The sequence below is a fragment of the Drosophila arizonae genome, chromosome 4 (genome assembly GCF_054131065.1).
Source record: "Drosophila arizonae isolate 15081-1271.41 chromosome 4, UAZ_ARI_1.0, whole genome shotgun sequence".
Classification (NCBI taxonomy): domain Eukaryota; kingdom Metazoa; phylum Arthropoda; class Insecta; order Diptera; family Drosophilidae; genus Drosophila; species Drosophila arizonae.
Genome location: NC_142924.1, coordinates 10,687,904 through 10,711,295, shown reverse-complemented (window position 1 = coordinate 10,711,295; position 23,392 = coordinate 10,687,904). Strand labels below are relative to the sequence as shown.

The following is a 23,392-nucleotide window of genomic DNA, read 5'->3' as shown; positions in this document are numbered from 1 at the left end:
ACATTTGCTCCAGCCAGCTAGCTGAATATGTCTATAAATATGCATACCCTAGATTAAATGGGGTATATTGACTAGACATTTTAACTTTTTAAAGTTTTGCTAACTTTTTCTGCTCTAAATTTCAGTACATAAAATTCCGACAGTAGCAATCCAATTGGAGCATATGCAAAGCATGCTTAACATTTGTTTACTGCTGTCATTCTCACTAATTGGGGTTAATGTTAATCAACATTTCCTAACAATGTTAGGAAACCTGAAAACATTACATTCCATGAATCCCATTAGTTTCTATAATGCTGAGCTTTCCAATGGAAGCAAGCTAATAGGAATGCTGTTTATTTACATTTCTGTTCGATAGTTCACCAATACTTAAATATGTATTACATTCCAATAACGTTATTCCAACTCATTTATGATCCTGTTAAAAATAAGCTTGCACACTCTCTAATTGGAATACCAATTGCTTAAATCAAGAGCATTTGCAATTCGTTTTGGCTGCTCAGCACTCGATCGTCTACTTGTTTTTCCTGTTTCTTTGCATATACATATATACAAATTCAATTTCTAATATATAAAATCAAAACACGTTTTTGCATCCTTGTGGCACACTGACATCTTTCAACGTAAATTTGCTTAATTAATATCACAAAAGCTTTTGCTTTCAGTTTCTTATTCAGCTTCTACCACCACCTCTCTCTCCTCGCTCAGTTTGTGTCTTCCTCTTCCACACATGTTGCTTGTCCAGTTGTTTGCATTGATTTGCAAATCTTTTGCTTCTCTTGACGTAATTTGCTTAAATATTTTATTTACCTGGCTGACATCGAACCGTTCACTAATCAAGCTGCCTTTTGTCTAAGTTAATCACGGCGACAGCTCAGTTACGATTTAATTGCCGGGCATTGACAGTCAAGGACTCGCCCCTAATACAGTGCTGGCCATATAAACGTGCCTACATTTTTATGACTCTCTCATTTTTATTGGCTTTTTAGTTGAGTGAAATATAAAAATTTCCTAATGAAAACCATATTTGCTCTAGAGGTGCCAACTGCTGTTCATTTGCTTACACATAAATATTCGGGCATGTGTGTGTGTGTATGTGTAGTAATGTACACTATAAACATGTTGGGCATTCCGTTTCGGGTTGCCTTTGTAATTCAATGCTGTGGAATGCGTGCAAGGAGGCGCCTTAGACAGCTGTTTATTAGTCTGGCGGCAACAGCTGTGCTCGCCAGCCAAAAGTTGAGCAGAACAATGCTGAAAATATGGGCAGAAATATGACAGATTGTCGAATATTTAATGCACTTACCATGGAAATCAAGAGTTATTAGGTTGAACATTTCGCTAAAGGAAAAATATAAGGCTTAAATGTACATATATCATAGAGAAAGAGACAATTAAATGGAGGGAAAAATAGACAGAGAAAGAGAGAGAGAGAGACGCAGAGAAAGAGAGAGAGAGAGAGAGAGAGGGAGCGAGAGAGTAAACAATTGCATACAATAAATGTATAGCTAAACGAGTAATATAAGGTTTACCCATATTTCTATATACTTACCGCAGAGTACGAGCAACCGTCACTCTACAAACTTTCGTAAGAGATCGAAAACAAAAGGTTAATTGGTTGAATCGTTACAAATCTGTTGACAATTCTCTCAGACATTGCAAACGAGAGCAAAGTGGAGAAGCCCTTCGCACTCTGACACCAGCTCCAGACGTTTAACCAGATGAAACGGAAACAAGGTCTTGACTTTTGCTATTAATGAGCTGAAAACACACAAAAACAAAAAAAGTTTGAGCTGATTAAATAGAGCAAAAGTGAACTTGGCAAACTTATTTCGAGTACAACTTGTTAACTGTTCACTTTACATTATTTTGTGAGTTCATTGCGTGTAACGGTAAATTTCCCTTGGCGCCCAGCAGCATTAGTGACTGCAACAACAGCTGCTACATCATCATCACTAGCAGCATCATCTGCAGCAGCAGCAGCAGCAGCAGCAGCAGCAGCTGTAGCCGCATCAACCTCAAAAGTCAGTCAACTAATTCAATTAGTGCCATGTGAATTATTTGCCCAAATCTGATGACGGGCATTTAGAGCCACGGCGGAAGGGGCGCTATAGGGCGAGGGGGATCGCCAAGGGATGTCGGATGAAAGCTGATATAATGAAGCTATTGTAAGTTCACTTTGTGCTTGCCATAGAGATGGAAAACAGGTTACACGACAAAGTACTGAGAATCTAATTTATTGTGTGTTGCACTTAACTTAAATTGAGTTAAATTTGACATGAAGAAATTCAATTGAAATAAAGATATAGTTAGGACTTAATAATATATAAATTATTATTATACAAAATTGAAAAGCTTCTTCGTATATATTTTATATATTCCATATATCTCAAATTGCATTTAAGTTTCTCACTTTTTAAGTCTACTCTTTCATCTGACTCTCCCTACGTCCTGCGTGCGACTCTCTCTCTCTCTCTCTCTCTCTACGTTCCTATCTCTGTGCAGCCCTCGCCCTCTCTTCCCTCCCCACTCGTTCGCTTGCTCCCTTTTATCATTCGGTATCAGCTAGACAAATCTAATTCAATTTTCTTCTTTCTTTCTACATTTCATATTTTATTTATGGAATTCCAGTACATTCAAATCGCACATAAACTCCAATGCGCTTCTACCTCTTTCTCCCTCTCCCTCCCACTGTCTTTCTCCCTTACCATCTCCTATTAGTCACGCTTTCATCTCTGCCAATTATTTGTCCATCGCTAACACCTTTGTAGTTACCACGACCTGGCTTAGAGTTTTTATAGCGTTTTCTTTAAGAGTTTTTTTTGCATTATTTTTGGTTTTTGCTAACTGGATCGGCCTTTGGCCTGGCTTATTATCTTAAGCAAAAATAGAAGAAGAAAAAGCAAATTATTTTGTGTGCATTTGTTTTGTGCCAGTTTCAGTTTTTAGTTCTCAGCTCGCATTGTTCTGCGTTTTCGCAGCCAACTGAAAATAATAGAAAAAAACAAAATTGTTGGGAAAACAAAAAGTTTTCTATTTGAACATTTTTGTGGGTGTCACATTGGCCACGCCTCCTTTTTACACGCTAGACAATAACAATTGTGCTTTTGTTTACCAATTTGTGGCTAATTCTACGATGGCTTCTGCTGCTGTTTCGTCTTCTTCTTCTTCTTTGTGTTTTTCCTTTTCGTTAGCTTCGCGTGTTTGTCTTTTTGCATTCTGTTTTGTTTGTTTACTTTCTTTGGCTTGGTTTAGTTTGAAATTTGTTTGCCGTTTTTGTTTTTGCTATTTTCCGATTTTTCTTTTCATATTTTATTTCCTCCCAGTCGAGTTGAAAGTTCATTTGCCGTTTTAATTGCTAGCTAAATAGCTCGAAAGTTATTTGTTTTTTTTTTTTTTTTTTTTTTTTGGCTTGGGCTTTGGGCGCTTTGCGAAGGCTAAAAAAAACTTCTGAAAGTTGTTGTGAATTATGTTTTCAGGGGGTTTCATAAGTAAGCCGCAAATGCAAGCCAAATAAGTTAATGGCAAAAGCAATTGACAACAGATCTTATACTTAAAAAAAAATATATATATATAAATATGAATATAAAGCTGTTAAATATATTTATATAATTTATTTATTATTTATATTGTTATATGTTCATTTTTTCATATGACTTAACTCTTTACCATTTGTTTTTGTGTGTTTATTTAACTATATAATTATTTATTTACTTTGACAGTTTGTAAGTACAAAAGTCTACAAACGCACAGATCAATTGTAATATTGTTTATATTTATTTAACTAACAGCAGTGATGAATAGTTTTTTTTATACATTTTCACTTTTGTATTTACACATAACGGTTTCTTGTGAAAACTTACACAATAACAGTTCAATTATCAGCTGATATCTATTGAGTAAATAGCTAATCAGGAAACTTTAACAAAATCTACATTATTAGACTTGAATTTAGACTAGCATAAAGAACTAAAATAAACCCAAAAAATACAATTTTTTATAGAAACAACTTAAATTATATGTTGCGAAATTTGCATACAAAAGAAAAGTATGTTCAAATGGATTTTATAAGAAAACAAATGCTTATCGGCATTTTGATGCATTGTTGTAATAAAAAAAAGGTGTGACCATATGCAGCGAATATTAAAATGTCAACTGCTACATACCATTCGCATTTCTACGCAATAGATAATTGATTGTTATCGATATCTAGTTTTAGTATAAAAGAACAAGTGCCTATGCAAACAAAAAGCATAACTAAATGGGATTTATAATAAGGCATTAATCATATTAAAAGTAATGCTTCAACAAGTTGGCTGCTTCTTCTTTCAAAAGAACAAATAAGCCGAGTTCATTGAAAAAAAGGGGTAACACGTGTTGCCAATGAAATATATAAATTGAGATCGGTGGCATTTATGTGACTAATTGGCTCAGAGGCAAACGACAACACGGAAAAACCAACAGCATTAAATTTATAACAATTTAATGGCCAATTAGTGGCAAACGTAAACTGTTTGCCTCTGCATGCGTGTGTGTGTGTGTGTGTGTGTGTGTGTGTGTGTGTGTGTGTGTATTGCGGTCTAGGACAACCGAAATTCAAACACCAATGCACAGCAGCACACACCAACGCACACACACACACATGCACGCACACGCACACATTCACACGTCCACATTCCACAGTTTTTGGGCAATCTGTGCGCTCGCATTGAAATCGAACGCGTTTCCTTTGCGAATCTCAAACCCAATTAACAATTTGCCTGGCTGCACAATTTCCACTCGCAGCCAATTTAGTTGTTGACCATTAAATTGGCCAGCAAACTGTTGCAAATTTCTATATACACACACATACATACATACAAATAATTTAGACCGCAAAAGAATTTCATTTCATTTCAATGCTGCGAGCCTTTAATGCCATTAACAGCTACATAGCTAGCTACTCACCATCCATCCGCATCGTGGCCTATTGAAAGTGCTCTGGACTGAGCCATACAAAATGCGGTCTACAGGTGTACGTTGCTGACGTTCTTATAGAAGTATATGTATATATTTTATTTAACTAAGTGGAAGTACTCTTTTGAAACTAAGTTGACGAGTTGACGAAGTATACGCAAGAGTATATACCCTGCGCCGTTGGAGTAGATAAATTGTAGGCAGAGCATATACCCTGTAATTAGCAGAAGTTTGTTTAGATATGAAAACTAGATCTAGAATGACGATAGAGGACACACATTGGTTATATATACCATCTATTTATTTATTTTTAAAATTATTTAATGGATTTTAACTCAGAATTTAGACTTTAATTTAGAGTTTTCTTCTATCCTCAACTAATTTTTATTTTTTTAAAAGAATGCATAGGCGTATGCTACAGACTTGTTGCATTCGTCTATTTCACAGGGTATTTTCATAATAATTTTCTTTTTAGCAAAGGAAAGTTTTTTTGACAGCCTCTTGAAGTTTTGCCTTCCTTTTTTATGAGCTTTTCCCGTTAACAATTCTTTTAACTAGCTTTACAAATGGAACACTACTCAGCACCCTCTCTCCCTCTCTCCCACTCCTCCACTCTCCCTCTCTCTCTCTCTCTCTCTCTCTCTCTCTCTCTCTCTCTCTCTCTCTCTCTCTCTCTCTCTCTGTCTCTGTGTGTGCAGCTGTAGCATATTATAGAGCAATACTTCTATTTGGAATTGCTTTTTGTTATTGTTTTTTATTGTTGCCGTTCGGTTGCTCGTTTCTGTTCGCTGGCAGTCACGGGTCTATTTCAGTTAATTATCGCACCCGCAGCAGGTTAACTTGACGCTGCCCGGTACGAGGCAACTGCCCCATAAGCTGGCCCCGGCCACACCGACCCCTGCTCCACCTTCGGCTTTTCGCCTACTCCTCCTCCTCCGCTACCTTCTTCATAACGGGCCTGACGCAACTTGACTGATATTTTTGCTCGAATGATCTAATCAGAAACAAGTTGATTTGAATTGTTGTTGGTGTCGTTGTTTTTGTTGTTGATGTTGTTGTTGTAGTTGGCATTGCTTTTCTCAGTGGGTAACATTGACGTTGTGTGGGACAATCGATTGCGTTTTACTGTTGTTATTGTTACTGTTTATGATTTCTAAATAGCAATACTTCCCTGTATGAAGTGGTATGCACTTTCATGAATTTACTCGAAGAACAAAGAAGTCCAAGTTAATGCTTTATATATTGCTAGAAACTAGTACATATGTGGATGGTATTTAATGTATTCATGTCTACATAAATGAATTGATCAGATGTCACTTTCGGTTACATATAATACGCGTAGACTCTATGTGGATCCCGTGTGGAACTTATTTCCATATTAGATTCCATATGGAATATTATATGAAGTTGCCCAATTGTGGATCACAAGTGGAACATACTTATCCTTTTCAAACAGACCTATCGGTTGTGGAACATAACATATAAATACAATATGAATCATGAATTATGAACTGCATTAGTTCATTTAAAAAATATTTTATACGAAAGAATTTCGCTTGTGGAACCTATCTGAAATATCGATTAATTATTTATTTACTATATTATAGAAGATCCGTAAGGCGTATTTCAATATCATAAATAGTTTGCGAAACTCTGTAACATTGCATATTTGATATTCCATTATCAGGTTTTGTTTTATTGCCTAATATCTATGCACGTAGCTCTCCGCAATTATTCTACAATCGTTAGACTCTACGATTTCTTCGTTTTATCTGTGGAACTATGTTACGGTCATTTACTGCCTTCCGGTATTTGTCGCATGACGATTATGACATTTCCAGATAAAACGCTTTATTTCTACGTGCTGGCTAAAGTATTTTATTTATTTATTTTTCGCTTTTCAATATTGCGTCAAATTGCGTTAAGCTATCCAATAATCGAGTGTCTCGCATGTTCAACAAAAAATATAAAATAAAACTCATGAAAAACTGGCAAAAATGAACAGACAGCCTTTTGTTTTAACTGACGTGACAAAGAATACAAAAAAAAAAGTTATTAGAGATAGAGGAGAAGAAGCAGAGCATACCCTATAAAAAATATTTTAATATGCAAAACTTGTTAAAAGTGTATTGAACAAATTGAATATATCATTAGTCTTATTCTTTTTTGAATAGTCAAATGGCTCATATGCCACTTTTTATGGCTTAAACAGTTAAACGTTAAATTCAGGCAGAAGAAAATATAAAATTCTATTCAGTTCAGACGCTTTTTGTTGACAGTCTTTTTGCTTTGCGTCATATCGCCAAATCACAAAGTCAAACAAAAAACGTTAACTGATATGCCAAGCGAAATATGCACAGACAGCAATAGAGAGAATAAAAGAGAGGGAGAGAGAGACAAGCGAGAGAGTGAGAGTGTGAGGAAGAGAGGCGGGACACATGACTGGTCAAAAGAGGCATTGCGTGTGGGGTCATCAACTGGGCTTGCGGCCCTCGGGCTAAAAACTTTATGAGCGTAACAATAATAATAATAACAAACAACAAGAGCCAAAGAAATAGAAAATAACAAAACGCGGAAAAGAAGGAATATTGAACAAAAGAGCAAAAGTTTGATTAATGAGCGGGCGGGCGGTCGGGCGTATGGCTTTAGTTAGCTTATTGCAATAGCAACAACCAGAGCAACGTGCAACAAATGTTGTTAAGAAAAGTTCTACTTGAAGAGTCAGGCTAAAAGTTATTGGCCAGTTAGCTGGCCAGTTGTATCTGGTGCCACAAATTGTAGCTCAAACTGCTATTGAGGTCAGCTTCCAATAATGAGCACAATAATAATTGGATGAGTGCTTCAGAAATTCATACTTGAACGCAAATTGAAGCATTTTCTGGGCAGCTGTGAAGATCGATTCATCAATTCTATTCTCCACTTTCTAGACAGTTTGTGGGTTGTGGGTGGAATGTGTGTCAATTGTTGCGGCTGGCTTCAAAGAAACCTTTTGAACAATATGATATTTGTGATTTAAGCTGTGGATGGTGTGTGGAACGTATGTGTAATCAATTTGTCAACGCAGAGGCACGGCTTGATCTCTTGATGCAGTGCATGTACAAGCTGTGGAATCCATGTGGAGCATATGTGGAACGTATGTTAATTTGTGTAATATAAATGGGTGTATTTGATTTCATGTTATATTGCATATGTACCATTTTGTGTAGAGCCCATGTGGAACATATGTGGAATGTATGTCTATTGTAATCTGATTTGTGTATCCCAATATATGAAAAGTGTGCCTAAGCCATGTGGAACATACATGATAGATTCTGATCTTTATATAAAGATAAACTATGGGGGTTTCTCGACTTTTCTCAAATACTTTGCGACGCACAATTTTGCTCTTTCCACATATTTAATAATTTAATTGAATTTCTTTTCGTTTATTTGTTTACTTAGGTTCCTTTTCATTTATGCCTTTGGTTTACAAAGGTTTCCATTTCGAATACCAACCGCAATTCGCGTTAAGAGCTCTTGACCTATTAAAAAACGCAACTTTTTTGCTCAATTCGAAGCCCTTTCAATGTCATTCAAATGTCAACAGTTGTCGTCCGTTCCAGTGGCTCCCGCTGTCGCATTTGTTGGTCCTTTTCCAGTGGCAGTCGTAAAGCACATAATTAAATATTTAGATTGAATCAACAATTTGCCGAGCGACTAACGAGAATTCTATTCTATTATTCATGCCGCAAAAAACGAACATTAAAAATGCAATTTCAATAAAAGCACCAAATGAAATTCAATTAAAAACGCATGTGACACACTATACAAAAAACAAGAAAATAAAAAATTAAAAAACAATTAAAGTTTTTTCAACAAATATCTGTGCGTATAAAAGCCGCACAATTATTTACTTAACTTCTTTAATAAACTCGCTTGTGGAAAAAATGCTGTCCGCTATGCATACGTTAAGTCTGTCCAAAAATCGCTTGGGATCCACTGGGCTTTAAAAAAAAAAAAAAAAAATCATACGAAAAGTTGCCGAAAAATGCAATTAAAAATCCATCGCTGAGAGTTTGCTCAAAGTTCACAGAGAGTGTGTTGGGAGTTAGAAAACTTTTTTGCTGCCCAACTAACTCAGTCACGCACACTAAGAAACACAGCAAAAAAAAAAAAAGAAAAAAAAAAACGCTTGCACAGCGATTTTCCAGCGCGTGCCACAACAAATTTTCCCCAACTATTCATAAGCGCAGACAAAGGGCGTGCTCTAGCAATGCCTTTATCATCATGATGGCCATCATTCCAAACATCAACAACGGCATCATCGCCATCAGCGTCACCTGTTCATGTACTCAGCATATTTTTGCATATCCTGCGTGTACAAATATTTTCCCATGTAACTGCTTCACACTTTAGGACTTCACATTCCACACGGCATTTGGCACCCCCGCAAAACATCCGTCTCCCTCAGACCCACAGACTTCGCACACTGCTAACTGGCAACATTGTTGCCAAAAACGTACTAAAACTTGGCGCCAAAATAAACAATTTCAATTAAATGAGTTTATCCAACAGCATGACGAGGAGGGAATACCCTTTTATATCTTAAATTCAAATGGAGTACGAGAGTTTATACCAAATTTACAATCGTGATAAATATGATTAGAAATATAATATTGTCTTTAGTAGTATTATCATGATCATTGTTATTATAAATTTATTAACTATTATCATCATCATTATTATTGTTATTCCAATTGTCATTATACGCATGGGTATTAATTATGATTATTTTGATTGTCATTATCATTATCATTATCATTGTCATTGTTATTGTCATTGTCATTGGCATTGGCATCATCATTATGATTGTCATTGTAATGGCCATTGTAATGGTCATTATTTTATATATATTCCTTATTATTATCTCTAATATTATTATCATTATCATTCAAATAAAAATGCCATTATCTCTATCCTAATCGTTGTCCTTAACCTTTGCTTTATCATTATAATTATTGTTATCACCTCGCCTTACGTTAACATTAGCCCTTTTCATTAACATTTCTCTCATTTATCTAACTCTTGAGCTTAGCCAAGCATAACATAAGCGAACAATGTCTGCTTCCACACAGACTCCGCAGCAATTTGTTCGCACTTCAACAAAGCCATTGTCTGAATGTATTGTACCTTGCATTGATACCCTAACTGAATGGGCTTAGAGTCAAAGTTTTCTGCCCAGCTGCATAGTCAAGTAGATGACAAGAGACTGGGTTAGGTATAGAGAGAATGTTTGAGAAGTGTGGCTAAACTCTGGGCAGCGGGGTAACAACTAAAAACCGCCGCTAAACAAAAGGAAAACAATGTAATGGCGGCAAAAAACAAAAAAACAATAAAAAAGAAAAACATAAAAAGCCACGCACAACAGAGATGCTGCGGCAACAACACCAACAATAACAACAACAACAAGAGTAACAACAGCGACAAAGTTGCCTGTAGAGGAAACCAAAGTGAAACGCCTGTCCTCTGGCAATGGCAGACGCCTTGATGGGTGGCCAGCTGCCGCATGTAAGGAGGAGGAAGGAGAGATAGAGAGAGAGGGTCAAAAAGAGAGAGTGAGGTAGGGTGTGAGTGTGAGTGTGCGTATGAGTGAGAGAGACAGCAACTGTAGCAGCAGCTACAAAGTGGAACAATGCGACATGTTGCGCTCCAAAGATTTTGGGCAAATTTTGCAATCATACACACACACACATACACACTCACTCTCACACACACACACGCAACGCATACACCTTTAATGGGTTTCGCAATTTGATAAGCAATCTGCGTGTGTCTGCATCTGGCTAGGCGGAACAGGATGCGATTTATTAGTAGCCTGAACTAGGCGAAAATTAATCTTTGCTGCTTGTTTAACTGAATTGAGTATGCAGCAATTGGCATATGAGGCTGAAGTAAATCGATTTCTGGACAATTTGTGAGCCAAGAGCATCGTTAAATCTGACGCTGCAGTGCAATGAAATTGTGTGCATGGGCAAAGTTTAAGGACCTCGAGCAATGCAGCTGAATAGCAATTTAAGTGCTCTGCAATGTTGACTCTAGGGATTTGAGCCAAGGGTGATTTTCCTTAATTTGCGACATTCATAACTCCCCTCTCCTAGTCAAAACTGCTGCCATTTTGGCATTGAATTTAAGGAAGAATTCGAATTTTGACTGTAATTTAAATCAAAATGTTTGAGAACAATAAAATCTATTTCAAATGCAAATGTAGTGGAGGTAGTCATGGAAGTTATAATAGTAGTATCTTCAAATAGTAGTAGTAAAAGTAGTCGAAACAGTAGTAAAAGTAGTAGTTTTTGCAAAAGTTGTAATAGTAGTAAAATTAGCAGCAGTAGTTATAATAAAAGTAAAAAAATAGTAGCAAAATCTGTTGCAGAAGTTGTAATAGTAGTAAAAATATTAGCAGTAGACTTAAAATAGTAGCAGTTGTAATAGTAGCATTTTACAAATCAGATAAAAATCGGAAAGGCTTTCGGTATAAAATTTAACCGATTTTAATTCTTACTACTACTTTTAAAAGTAAATATGAAAAAAACATATAAATTCTATAACAATTTCCCAAAAAAATCTTCCACTCATGATTCATGAAATTTGTACTTCAAATAAGTCTTTTAGATTAAACATAAGCACACAAAAAATATATAATAATAATAACATAAAATTCCAATGATAAGCGCGTGTGTGAAAAACTTAAGGAATCATAAATAATATAAACAATTTGTAGATTATGCTTCATTGATAATGGCAAGGCAGTTGGCAATAGCAGTGGGAATAAACTTTACTTTAAAGTTCTATAGCTGTACGATTTATAAAATATGATCTTATAAATAAGGTTCTTCAAATAGTTGCCATATTTACTCAGCTCTACAACACTTGTCTAAAATTTAAGAGCTTTACATTATTTGTAACCTTTAGCTTTTGCCCGCTCCAACAGGAAAATCCAATTACATTTGGAATATCCAATAGCTGCGCATGGCGAAAATTATGAACTATGAAATTCAGTCATTGCAATTTGCGCAGTCATTGAAGCACTTAACACACGGATTTTGATAAAAGAAACAAAAATGAACGAAATGAAAAGAAAACGAACATTTCCTTATCATCCGCCAGCCTGAAATGCAGTCGTAAGACAATATCATAAAAAGGCGCTCAGCTGCACATAAACTTTGAAATACTCTATTAATTAAATTACACAATATTGCGACGAGGCTTATCACGAATCAAATGATTATAGCAAAAAGTGGGTAAACGGGAAAAACCCCATTGCTATATATAATAATAATAGATTGCACCCTTAAAGGCTAGATAAAAATATAAATATACGAGCCTATAGAAAATTGAAAAATCAATGCACTAAAATATACCCTGTATTTTGGGTTCAATCATTATCCTCTTTTAATATAATATTCGCTTCCCATCATAATCGATATGTCGCCTATCGGATCGCATATGCCATCTCATATATTTTTCATGCGTTTCTTAGGTGTTGTTTATCAGAAACCACAAATTTGTTTAACAAAGCGCCACTCAACGCGCCATAAAAAATTCACCCTAGTCTAACAATGGAGCTGGCGGGAAAAAGGGGGAAACCCAACGGCAAAGAACAGCTGAAAGTAGCAGCAGAGGGCAAATATCTGTTGGGAAAAGCAAATAAATAACGGAACCAAGCTAAATGTAAACAATGAAAACGATGCGCAGAATTTAGGTAAACTTTTGCCACAACTCTGCCGGCAAATGGAAACTGGCAAATGGCAAATGGCAAATGGCAACAAGAGATGCAAAACTAGTTACCGTCTGCTCCGTGAACTAAATGCTGGCCAAACAGAGAGACAACAATGGCAGGTGATAGCGCGCAAGGTAGAGTCAAGAAAAACCAGTAGAAGAATGGCGTGCAGGTTGTGCTAGGAGCACCTGTCCCTTAACTGCGCACATATACATACATATACACACACATATATATCTATATATATGTGCAGCAAACGGTAAATGATAAACAAAACACAAGAAAGCAAAACAAAACAGACTGCAAATGGCACAGAGTGAAATGAAATGGAGCAAATCTTTTAGCGTGGGCGGCGGCAATTGATAATGCTGCCAGCCGGCGAACTGCGCTGCACAGACGACCGCCTCCCGCTGGGCGGGGCTGGGTGGTGTGGCGCAGTGTGGTATGGTGGGGCAGCGTTTTGGAAACAATTTGAAGGCCATAAAAGTTGATGTGGCGGCAGGCAGTTAAAGGAGACGAACGAACAACAAGAGGGCGTCGGGCGGGGCACGCTAAGAACTATGACAGCAATTGAGTAGTACAAGTCGAAGGCGAAGACAAGGCTTAGCTACTTGGATATAGACGGCGACGTAGACGTCTTGACAGCGCAACGGTACAGCAAAGGCAAACAAACAAACAAATAAACATAAAGCAGCTGTTTCTTGGCGCCTTCAAGAGCGACAGAGTAAGAGAGCAAACAGTGTGTGCCCGTCTGTGTGAGAGAGCATGAGAGAGGCAGAGCGCAATTGCAAAGAGAGTAACGCATTTCGTCTGCCGGTTGCCCACGCAAAATATTCGCAACGCTATCAATCAGTGCAACGAATTGCATATACGCACAGTGGTGCAAATTTGCTAAAGAAGCCAGTAAATAATACCCAGCCATAAATGTTATAAAAGCAAATTTATTAAATATATAATTGTTATTAAATATAATATAATTAATATAATAATTGCAGTTAATTAAATTTCAAAGAATTAATATAAATATCTGCTAGCTCAAATGAGCGCTCAAGAAATTCAAGCTCTTTTTACTGTTCCTGGCGACAGTGTCCGAGAACATAGAATATGCGATGTTTTCAACTTCGGCTACGTTCGTGGCGCTCTCTTCTTTTGCGGCTCTCTCGTATGCACTCGCTCACTCACTCACTCACTCATTCTGGTATCTTCGCTCGCAGTCTGACACTTGCCGCCCACTTGTCAGTTGGCATTCACTCATTCATAGCTAGACTGGCGGCCAGCACCTCCTCCCCGCGCCCACTCCAGTCCTCGGACGACTGCCATTGCCCATTGGCAACGAGACTTTGCCGCCGTCGCTGCTGCTGCCGCCGTCGACGACTGCAAAACGACGCTGCGGCATTTTGGCCACGGCTTTGGCTGTTCAGCGCTTGGCCATGTTTCAAGTGCTTCGACTGCGTTCAGTTTCAGTTCTGTGGCTGCAGCGGTAGCTACAAAACGGACGCTTCCAATTGGACAAACGGCAGACGACGCCGTTTCGCGCTCTCCGTCTCTGTCTCAGTCGATGTGTGTGTGTGTGTGCATTACGTTGTGTGCGCCAGCGGCTACGTAAAAGTTAAGCGAGTCGGGGTAAAGAATTATTCGAAGCGCGTTCTTTTTGGTGTGTGTTGAGTCGCTTCAATTTGTATTACGTATACGCCGCGTGCCAGTCAATCGTCATTTGCCTTTTGCTACTATTTGCACATTTGTCATTTGCCATTTGTTTGGGCAATATTCAGTTGATTTGTGTCACAAGGCTGGCAAAATATATGAGACAAATATGAAAATGTAAATGCCAAGCGGGCGAGGAACACAACAAATAGATAAAGCAACAACAGCGATAATAACAACAAAAGCAACTCGAGCAACAACAACAACAACAACAAATCAATGTCGATAAGGCGGCGCACGCGGCAAACAATTTGAAATTATTAGCAAAAAACAAAAACAGCAACAACAACAAAGTAGAAGGAAAAAATAATAATAAAAACCCCAAAGAAAAATACCGCAAAAAAAGTAGTAAAAATTCAATTGTAAATTTTTTCTGTGCTTTGTTCATTTCTACTTTGTTGGTATAGTTGTTGTTGTTCCTGTTGTTGTTGTTGCTCTTCACGTGATATACGCGGCCGTCTAAGATAAGCAAAAACGGTAAAAAAAAGTCAACAACAAATATATACAAGATAGATTGTTGAATCTTTGGACAGGCAAACGCGCAACATATGACTATATTTTATAAAAATGTAGTTTAGCAACTAAAGTGTTTTGATTACAGATAAAAAATATATACAAAAAACACAAACCAAAATAAAAACTATTTAAAACAATAATATTATTTACAGGTAAAATACAACTTCATGATTTGAATAACAATAATATTTAATAGTTGTTTATCTTTATACTTATGAAAATAAAACATATGTACATTTTGTTTGCCTATAAATATAATTAAATTAAATATGTTTTCTAGCTAATCTAATAATGTGAAATAATACCAGTTAATAAACACAATAATTTGGTTTAAAACCCAATTAGAACATTGCAGTCGGGCTTTACCGACTGCAGAGTACCTATTAACAGCTTAAACTCTATCAGATCCATTTTCCAATTTACGTCGAACTGGTTTGCATTCATACAAACAGACGGACAGCAGGACGGACATGGGACAAGCCCAATATACGAACGATTCACTTTCGTGAATGAGTATGAAAAAGCGACAGAATATAATTATTTACTGTTATTTGTAGCCGCTGCTCATATTTTAATTTTTTGTTGACATTTTAATTAATTTTTGATTTATTTAATGCATACTGCTGCTGCAATATATTCAGAGAGATATTTTTTGCCATGGACAAAAATAAAATTGTAAAGATGAGTTTGCATAGGGCATGAATTTTCGAGTTCATTTTTACATTTCATTTATGAATATTTGCTGGAATTTTTAAAGGATATGTTTACAATACAGGGTATCCTTTAGCCAATCACTCTAGATTAACTTTACTTTAACTTAATTTAAGCATTTTGTTTTCAACTGTTTTGCTTCTTATCGTCAAGAAATTCTTAAGTGGCACACCTTAAGCTATTAGAAATGTGTTTTATTTTTCTCGCGAGGCTAAAGTTTTTTTATGCCTATTATTTATATAGATATACATTTTAGGTAGCATACAAATTGAATTATTCATTGCTTAACGTTCAAATGTTTTGATTAGTTTGAAATAGTTTTTGTGCCTCAGATCTGTTTACAGAGTATCCTGTGACATTCTATCTCCGCATTATCTTAAACATATTTTCTATGAGTATAAATTAATATGTTAAGAAATATTAATATTAAAATACATTTTACTATCATGCTTTCATGCTTCAATTGCTTCAAGAATCATTTATCTCTCCCCCAATTTGGGGCATTTTCTAGTCGTTCTCTCCCCACAATTGCATTTTGCCTTCATTGATTTTATTTGTCTTTGATTTAGGCTTGTTCTCATGAAAGTTTCTCATCAAAATTTCCTTAATTAATTTACGCATTGAAAGTTTTCGTTTTCACTTTGGTTCTTATTTTTATAGTCTTCCATTTGCTGGAACTTGTCTCAGTTGATTGCAAAGTTTTAAGTGTGTTTGCTTTTGTCGCAAATGCCAGCCAAATGAAAAAGATATTGCAGAAACCAATTGGCCACAACAACAATAAATAAAACGAGGCGAAATTGCCAAAAACCAAAGCCAAACAAAAAACTAGCTTAAAATCAACAGAGCAAAAGGGCCAACATTTTATGTTGCCAATAGTTGATGTCTTGATAAGAGTATATTGGCTTTCGGGTAAATGTTTTCAAAATTGGATATATACGGTAGATAGGCTCTGCTGCGAGATATCTGCTTGACAGCTGTAGAGCCTACAGCATAAGCTCTGCTGAGAGACTGCTTAGATTTGTGTCCACTGGGGGCGTGGCAAATTGACATAAAATATATATTCTTGACAGCCGTAGAGCTTGGAAGTTTAGCTTGAGCAAGTGTTTTTTGTTGAGCTGAACTGCCTGTCTATAATCAAGGAAGTATATTTGTTTTTGTATTTTTTTTACAGGGTATTTTGTAAGGTAGAATGCTTTATAATACCTGGCACGCAATTATTCTAGTTTAATATATTTTAAATATTGTTTTGCTGCTTAAAACTTGAAGTTCTGTGAAATATTTTTTATTTCTCTCTTGAGGTTAAAAGATTTGAAAATTGTATTAAAACTATTTAATTATTTATTAATTTTTTTTTTTTTACAATTTGAGCGAGTATTCAGCAGTCAATTATGCCTCAAAGTTTTTTTTTTTTTGTTAGTTTTCAATTGACTATGCGTGTGGGCGTAGATTGGGCGAGTATTGGTATTGGTGACTGGCTGTAAGTGCCAAGCACTCATCATTCACATGTGACCAATAACTAACAGCAACAGCAACAGCAACAACAACAACAGCCACCAGACAACAACACCAACAATGACAACTTCTGCTGACAGCTCACAAAATTTATGGGCCACTTATTGATTACGGGTCGCCTCAAGGCTTGCAGCAGGTAAATTTGCGAAGCAAAGCTTTAAAGATGTCTATCGACAGGATAAGCCGGTGGTCAAGGTGGGGATGTTGTGGATGCCAGCAGAGACTGCTGTCACAATTTCCCTTAACAAATTTGGCGCGTTTTTTTCGCTTTGCTCTGCTCGGCTCTGCTTTGGTTTGCTCTGTTGGCCAAGCGGAAACACATTGCGCGCTGTGATACAGAGTTTCGGGGACAGTTTCCGGTTGTTGCAATTTGATGGCCACAAATGGGCACACAAATGGCGCTGCTGTCGGTGCTGCTTTACGTTTTTTCGTCTTTTTGGCTAATCTGTTGCCAATTTGTTGACCCCATTTGTGTTGGCCAGCTGTCAGCTTTAAAGGCTTTAAGCAATTGCTTATCCTTTTTTTTGTTTTTTTTTTTAGAGCGCTCTGCTTAGACAAATATATATAAATTTGTATGTATTTGTATTTGATGAGTGCTGTCCATAGGCCTCGCTCTTCCTCTCTCTGGCTCACCCTCTCTCCTGCTCTTAGTTATTTTGCATATTGCTGACTTTTTTGTTTGCTTTGGCTGGCATTATGCAAATGCCTCTCCTCCTTCTCCTTGGTCGATGGCCTCGCCTTGCTTAGATTCAAAGAGATTTCTACTTTTGCGTAGCGACGTAATTTTTTGTGGGCTTCGCTAATTAGCTGTGTTAAATTTATGTAGATCAGCTTAGGCAGTGCTTTTAAGCCGACAGCGAACAGGCAACAGGCCAGAAGCAAGCCGAAGGAGAATTTTATGTAGCATACTTTATGGCGCTACGTGCTATAAACTGGATTCCCGATGCGGATTTGCCAAATAACTGAAGCACATCCTTCAACCTGCGCCGAGCTAGGCCCCTAATAATGTTATTTAAATGAAAGCCAGCTTTGCATTCAAAATAAATGGCTTTGATAAAAGCAACACGTGTTCTCACATTGAAGCCGAGAGCCGATTAAGAGCGGATTAATCTTGAACAATCTGTAATTCACACAGCCTGAACAGTAATTGTATTGCCTAAGAGAAACTTTGCTAAAATTAAAGCTGAATTAAGTTTGTCAATCAATTTGAAAGCTTAATTAACGGGTTAAACTTCACGCTCAAGCTTCAAGTCAATTAAGTAAAACATTTCAGTGAACAGAGTTAAGCTGAAAGCTGAGTATTCACAATAGTTATAAATAAAATTTAGTGAATTTCAGTGCACTTATTTCATATATCAGTTTATTTTTCATATATCAATTTCTAATAATACATAGTCGGAAGCCTGTTAAATAATATTTGTAGAGCTTAAACTTATATTGTATAAATTTTATACATATTAAGTCATTAAAGCTTCCGCTTATATAAGCTTAACATATCAACTCATTAAAGCTTATAACTCAATTGTTTATCAATTATGGAATTGAAAACGATTTAAAGCCTTATGTTTTATAATAATTTAATTCAATGACGTTAAAGCCTTTTCAGGCTTAGAATTTAAAGTTCATATAAGTGACAACTTTTTCAATATGAAAAACAACTTAATTGTTGGGCTTCAGCATAATAGATTTTAATTGAAGTTTAGACTCCATTAACTTACATTAAAGCTGCTTTAATAAATTTGTTACATTCTAAGCAGTTAGCTTAAAGCTTAGTTTGCCATTGTTTATGTGCTTACACAACTGATTAAAGCTCAATGCAACAAGTCTTAGTAAAACAACAACTTAAAGCGTTCTAGCCAAATTGACATAATTAAGCCTAATTTGTATCTGACCAAACTCAGATAACCCTAAATTTAGCCTTTCTGAAATAGACAAATACAAATTTGAGCCCATTAATTAAGTTTGTTGAGGCTCGCCAACTATTTTGAAGCAGGAGACGCAGTTGGCGACTCCTCAAGGGCAGCTTAAATGCATTCAAACGTAAAACTTAATTAATAACTCATGTGTGCGCCAGGCCTAAAGGAAGCTCAGAATCATGTCACTCTCTCGCTCTCTCTATCTGTGTGTGTGAGTCAGAAAATAGCCGAAATTATATAGATATATGTATGTATGTGCACATATAGTATATATGTCTGCCCATTAAGTCAAGTCTAATATGAGTCGAGCTACTTAACTTTTGCAATATATATATATATATAGAAGTAGACTCAATATTTATATATAGATATATATCGTTTATCGCTTATGAACGCTGCATATCAAGTGACAGCGCCAGCGATGATCAATAAGCCAATCTCGTATAACCAATTGACAGCCGATAAGGCCAGCCATAATCCAGGCAAGAAAACTTGGTAGCAAGACGAAAATCTTTTCACTTCAGCTTTTTTTATTTTTTACTCAATTTCACATTCCGATTTTTATGATGCAAAACTTTTTGGCAAGAGCACATATTTACATATACATATATATATACATATTTATATATGTATACATTTAAGCAGACTGCAGCGGCAAGCTATTCAAGTGTAAAAGCTCACACACACACACACATACACAGGCACACACACGGGCAATCATTTTTGCGTAAAATGGCAAATTCTGCGCATGGAAAACTCATTTATCAAGTGATGCCACAGCAGCCGCAACATCGCACAAACAACAGCAGAAATAACAACAGCAACAAGAACAATAAACAAATAAAACGCTTTAAATTAATCCACTTTAAGCCACTCAAAGGCCTAGCCACAGACCCACAAAATGTCTACAAATAAAGACTTAAAGTCATATACATAAATATATGTATATTTAAATATATATAAATATATATGTATATATGTATATGTTTAAATATATTTATTTGTAAGCAAATTCTAAGCTGAAGTATATAAAATATATTAAATAAGTGTCAGGAATTTGTAAATGCTTTTTATATTTGCCAAACGGAATGTAATTTACTCTGCATTGCCAGCAAAAATATTTTTCTGGCATTTATTGTACTCGCCTACATAGTGTAAAGGGCATATTAGTTGTGTGCAACAACTTGACTTTTGATATCAATTATACAATTAGTGAAGCAAAGAGCTAAGATAAGATTGTTATAGATTACACTCTCTCGTGGCATTAAGTATCGATAGATATCGATAGGTAATTGGTATTGGTATTGGTCCACTGTAGAGCGTGTATTATGCAGTCGCTTCTACCCGACTATTGGGAATATACATATTTTTACTACCTTTACACAACAATTAGTTTGTATTTATTGTTCTGTTATTTATTTATTCGATTTTATGATTGGCATTTATAAATAATTTATTTTAAAGCATTATTGATGCGTCCTCCAATGACACTTTGCGTGTTACATATTTTGTCAATAAATAAGTAAATATGAATTCGTTTTCTATATGTTTTCGTAAGCGGCTTTAGAATTCCTAGAATATCAAATGAAAGCTCATATTCTATTATTCTTCAAAGACCTTAGTAGGGTGATATGAATTAAGATTATGACGCGTTAATTACTTATATAGACCTGTATATATATCTAACTGAGATATATATAGTAGATCTGAAGAGCATCATAGCAATACCTTTAAAGCTTAGAGAAAAACGAGACCTGCTCCAATGACCTTGCCAATCAAAAAAATGTTCACTGAATATAGTGCCCAAAAGTACCCAGAAGTCTATTTATACATTTCATTATGCACATCATCATTCCACACTCATTTCAACAAAAGCTGCTTAATTTACATAAAGTTTGGCCAGTTCCCCCAAGTAGTGCCCAAATTTATGTTCGACACAGAAAAGTGTCTTAGGGCTTATGAATAAAAGTTTTTTTTTTGTTGCAAAAGTTAGTTCCACTAAATTTATTTGAGTTTCATAATCTCACTCAAACACTTTGCACTCGAATTGTGTGCGAAGCGAACCTCTTTTGGAGTCGCTTCTCTCTGCCTTTAGGACTCCCTCTCTCTGTCTTCTCATTGTTTTTGCCGGCTTATTGAAAACAGAGCAGAGTGAGAAAAAAATTTTTCAATTTCAATATAAAGGCTGAAGACATGCCATCGGTAGGCTGTTGGGGGTGTTGGCAATTGGATCGGTAGGAGGAGGATGGTGCATGGGGCATGGCTCTAAGGGCCACACGACACGCCTCAAATGTGGGTCACACTACACCACAATTGTTGGGTGTTGTCAACGTAACGACCCGCTTTTGGCCAAGGCGCCGTTCAAGCGGGCTGCACATATGGCCAGCAGATTCATCCACCTAGCCTCCGCTCCTGCACCCACTACTGCCGCCCACTGAAGCACCCGCTGCCTGCTGCTGGTTGCCTGCGGTTGTCGTCAGCGTCAACGCTTAAATCGCCGCCATCGCTTCAGTGTTATATTTTTTTTTCCTGTTTGCCATTTCAACGCCAACATTTTATTGCTGCATCCTTGCAGTTTTATAGACTCATCCGCTCTCACTCTCACTCTCTCTCTCTCTCACTCACACATATGCTTTGGCTCTCCCGCTGCCGCTCTCGCTCACTCTGCCGCTGCCGTTGGCTTAGGCTCTGTTTGTCTCCGTCTGGCACGCCTCAACAATTGAGCATGTGTTTCCTCTTTTGCACCCACTTGCAAATTGTTATTTACAGTTATTTTAGTGCATTGTACGTACGGAGGCGCTAACGGAACTCAAACTGGAACTGGAAATTGTCGAAGTGTGCGTGAAGGCCTTTAAAGCAGAAACACACACAAAACACGCACACACACACACACATGCTTACTCATGCCCATCAGCTTTTGTGTGTAGGCTCGTGTATCTAAGTATATTTAAGAGCTCAAAGCAGAAATGTTGACGACATGAATAACAGCAAAATGAGTGGAAAGGGTAGGGAGGTGACAAAGGAAGAAGAAGAAGAAGAAGACGGGGTATAGGAAATAGAAGCACAGGTTTGATAACAAGGAATCGCCAAAAAAAAAAGAGGAAGGAAGGGAAATAAATCGAAAACCAAGAAAAAGATGCAATAGCAAAGAATATGGGCTAAGATATACCCTATATAATTAATATGTATATTCTAATTATGTTATCGCACAATAGTTATGTTTCATAAACAAACAAAAAATCATATAATACTAGAAAATTAGAAAACTATATTTTCTTTTGCACTTCGCTATCGATTAATCGATAAATTTTATATGCTATACAACATATACCCCTAGGAAACTACAATAGCAGTAAGAGATTTGTGATTTTCATAGCAGCCGCATCATATTTGCATATTATCGATTAATCGATAACACTGATAGATAACAAAAGCCAATCAAGTCGAACTCCTCTGCAGTTAGATTTTTATGCATAATAAATTAAAGGACATTTCGTAGCATCGACCGAAGTGGAATGTCGAGCAACGGTTGTCGGCCAGGGTGCAGGTCTAGGTTGGACTAGAGCCCAGGTTTGGGTGGAGCACATGTGGTGCAGCGCCAAGTTTTTGTTGCTGGCCAAGTCGTTTTTGTTGCCGCCTGGTTGATAGCCATTTTTATGTGGCCAAAAAAGAGCTCGTTAAGCCAAAATAGAAGGTAAGCGAATAAACGATTCAAAGGAATCCACTTTAAAAATACAGCAAATCCGGAGCACTCAACCAAGATATTGGACTCAGCACATTTTGTGGGATATATAATCGCACATAGTCATGCATAAATAAAGAGAAAGATAAGCGCGTTATATACCGCAGTTATATGCAAATAGTTATCGATGATAACAGATATAAATATTGTTTATTACATAAACACAGGGTAAACCCCACACAGAAACGTACCGCAAATGAATGTAATTGCAGGCGTAGCAAATATAGGATAAATAATAGAATAGTTTTATGGCTGGTTTTTTCTTAATGGAAATTTTTAGGGTACAGATGTGCGGAATATATAGTGTTATGACTCTGATGAGTTTATAAATAGTAATGAATGAATGAAGTTGTATTAGTGTTGGGGATTTATACTAATTTTAGCTTAGCTTAAATGATTAGATCATCAGCTATTTCTGGACTTATAAAGGCAGCTCGTCTAGAGTGCTAAGCGAACTCATATACCCTAATGACACGCCCCAAATGCCACTGAACTTCACTTAACTTTCTTCCAGTCACGTCACACAATGTCAATAAACGAAATTTTTGACACTTTGTGCGAGGCTGCATTAAAAAA

The 23,392-nt window shown here is 36.6% G+C and overlaps 1 protein-coding gene and 1 long non-coding RNA gene across 17 annotated transcripts in view; one reads left to right on the top strand and one right to left on the bottom strand.

The window, feature by feature from the left end:
• MYPT-75D (Myosin phosphatase targeting subunit 75D) overlaps positions 1-23,392 on the top strand; it is a 45,373-nt gene that overhangs the window by 2,635 nt on the left and 19,346 nt on the right. The window contains exons 1-2 of one of the 16 annotated variants that reach the window (XM_089467380.1): positions 13,780-14,338; positions 15,021-15,087. The exons of 8 other annotated variants lie outside the window; for them this stretch is intronic. The gene's annotated coding sequence lies outside the window, so the exon portion shown is untranslated. 7 more of the 16 variants (XM_089467377.1, XM_089467376.1, XM_089467375.1 and 4 more) reach the window with 7 other exon arrangements.
• LOC149269112 (uncharacterized) lies at positions 3,336-4,129 on the bottom strand. Its single transcript, XR_016269816.1, has 2 exons — positions 3,864-4,129; positions 3,336-3,437 (listed from the first exon to the last, which is right to left on the bottom strand). It is a non-coding gene; the product is annotated as an uncharacterized LOC149269112 (long non-coding RNA).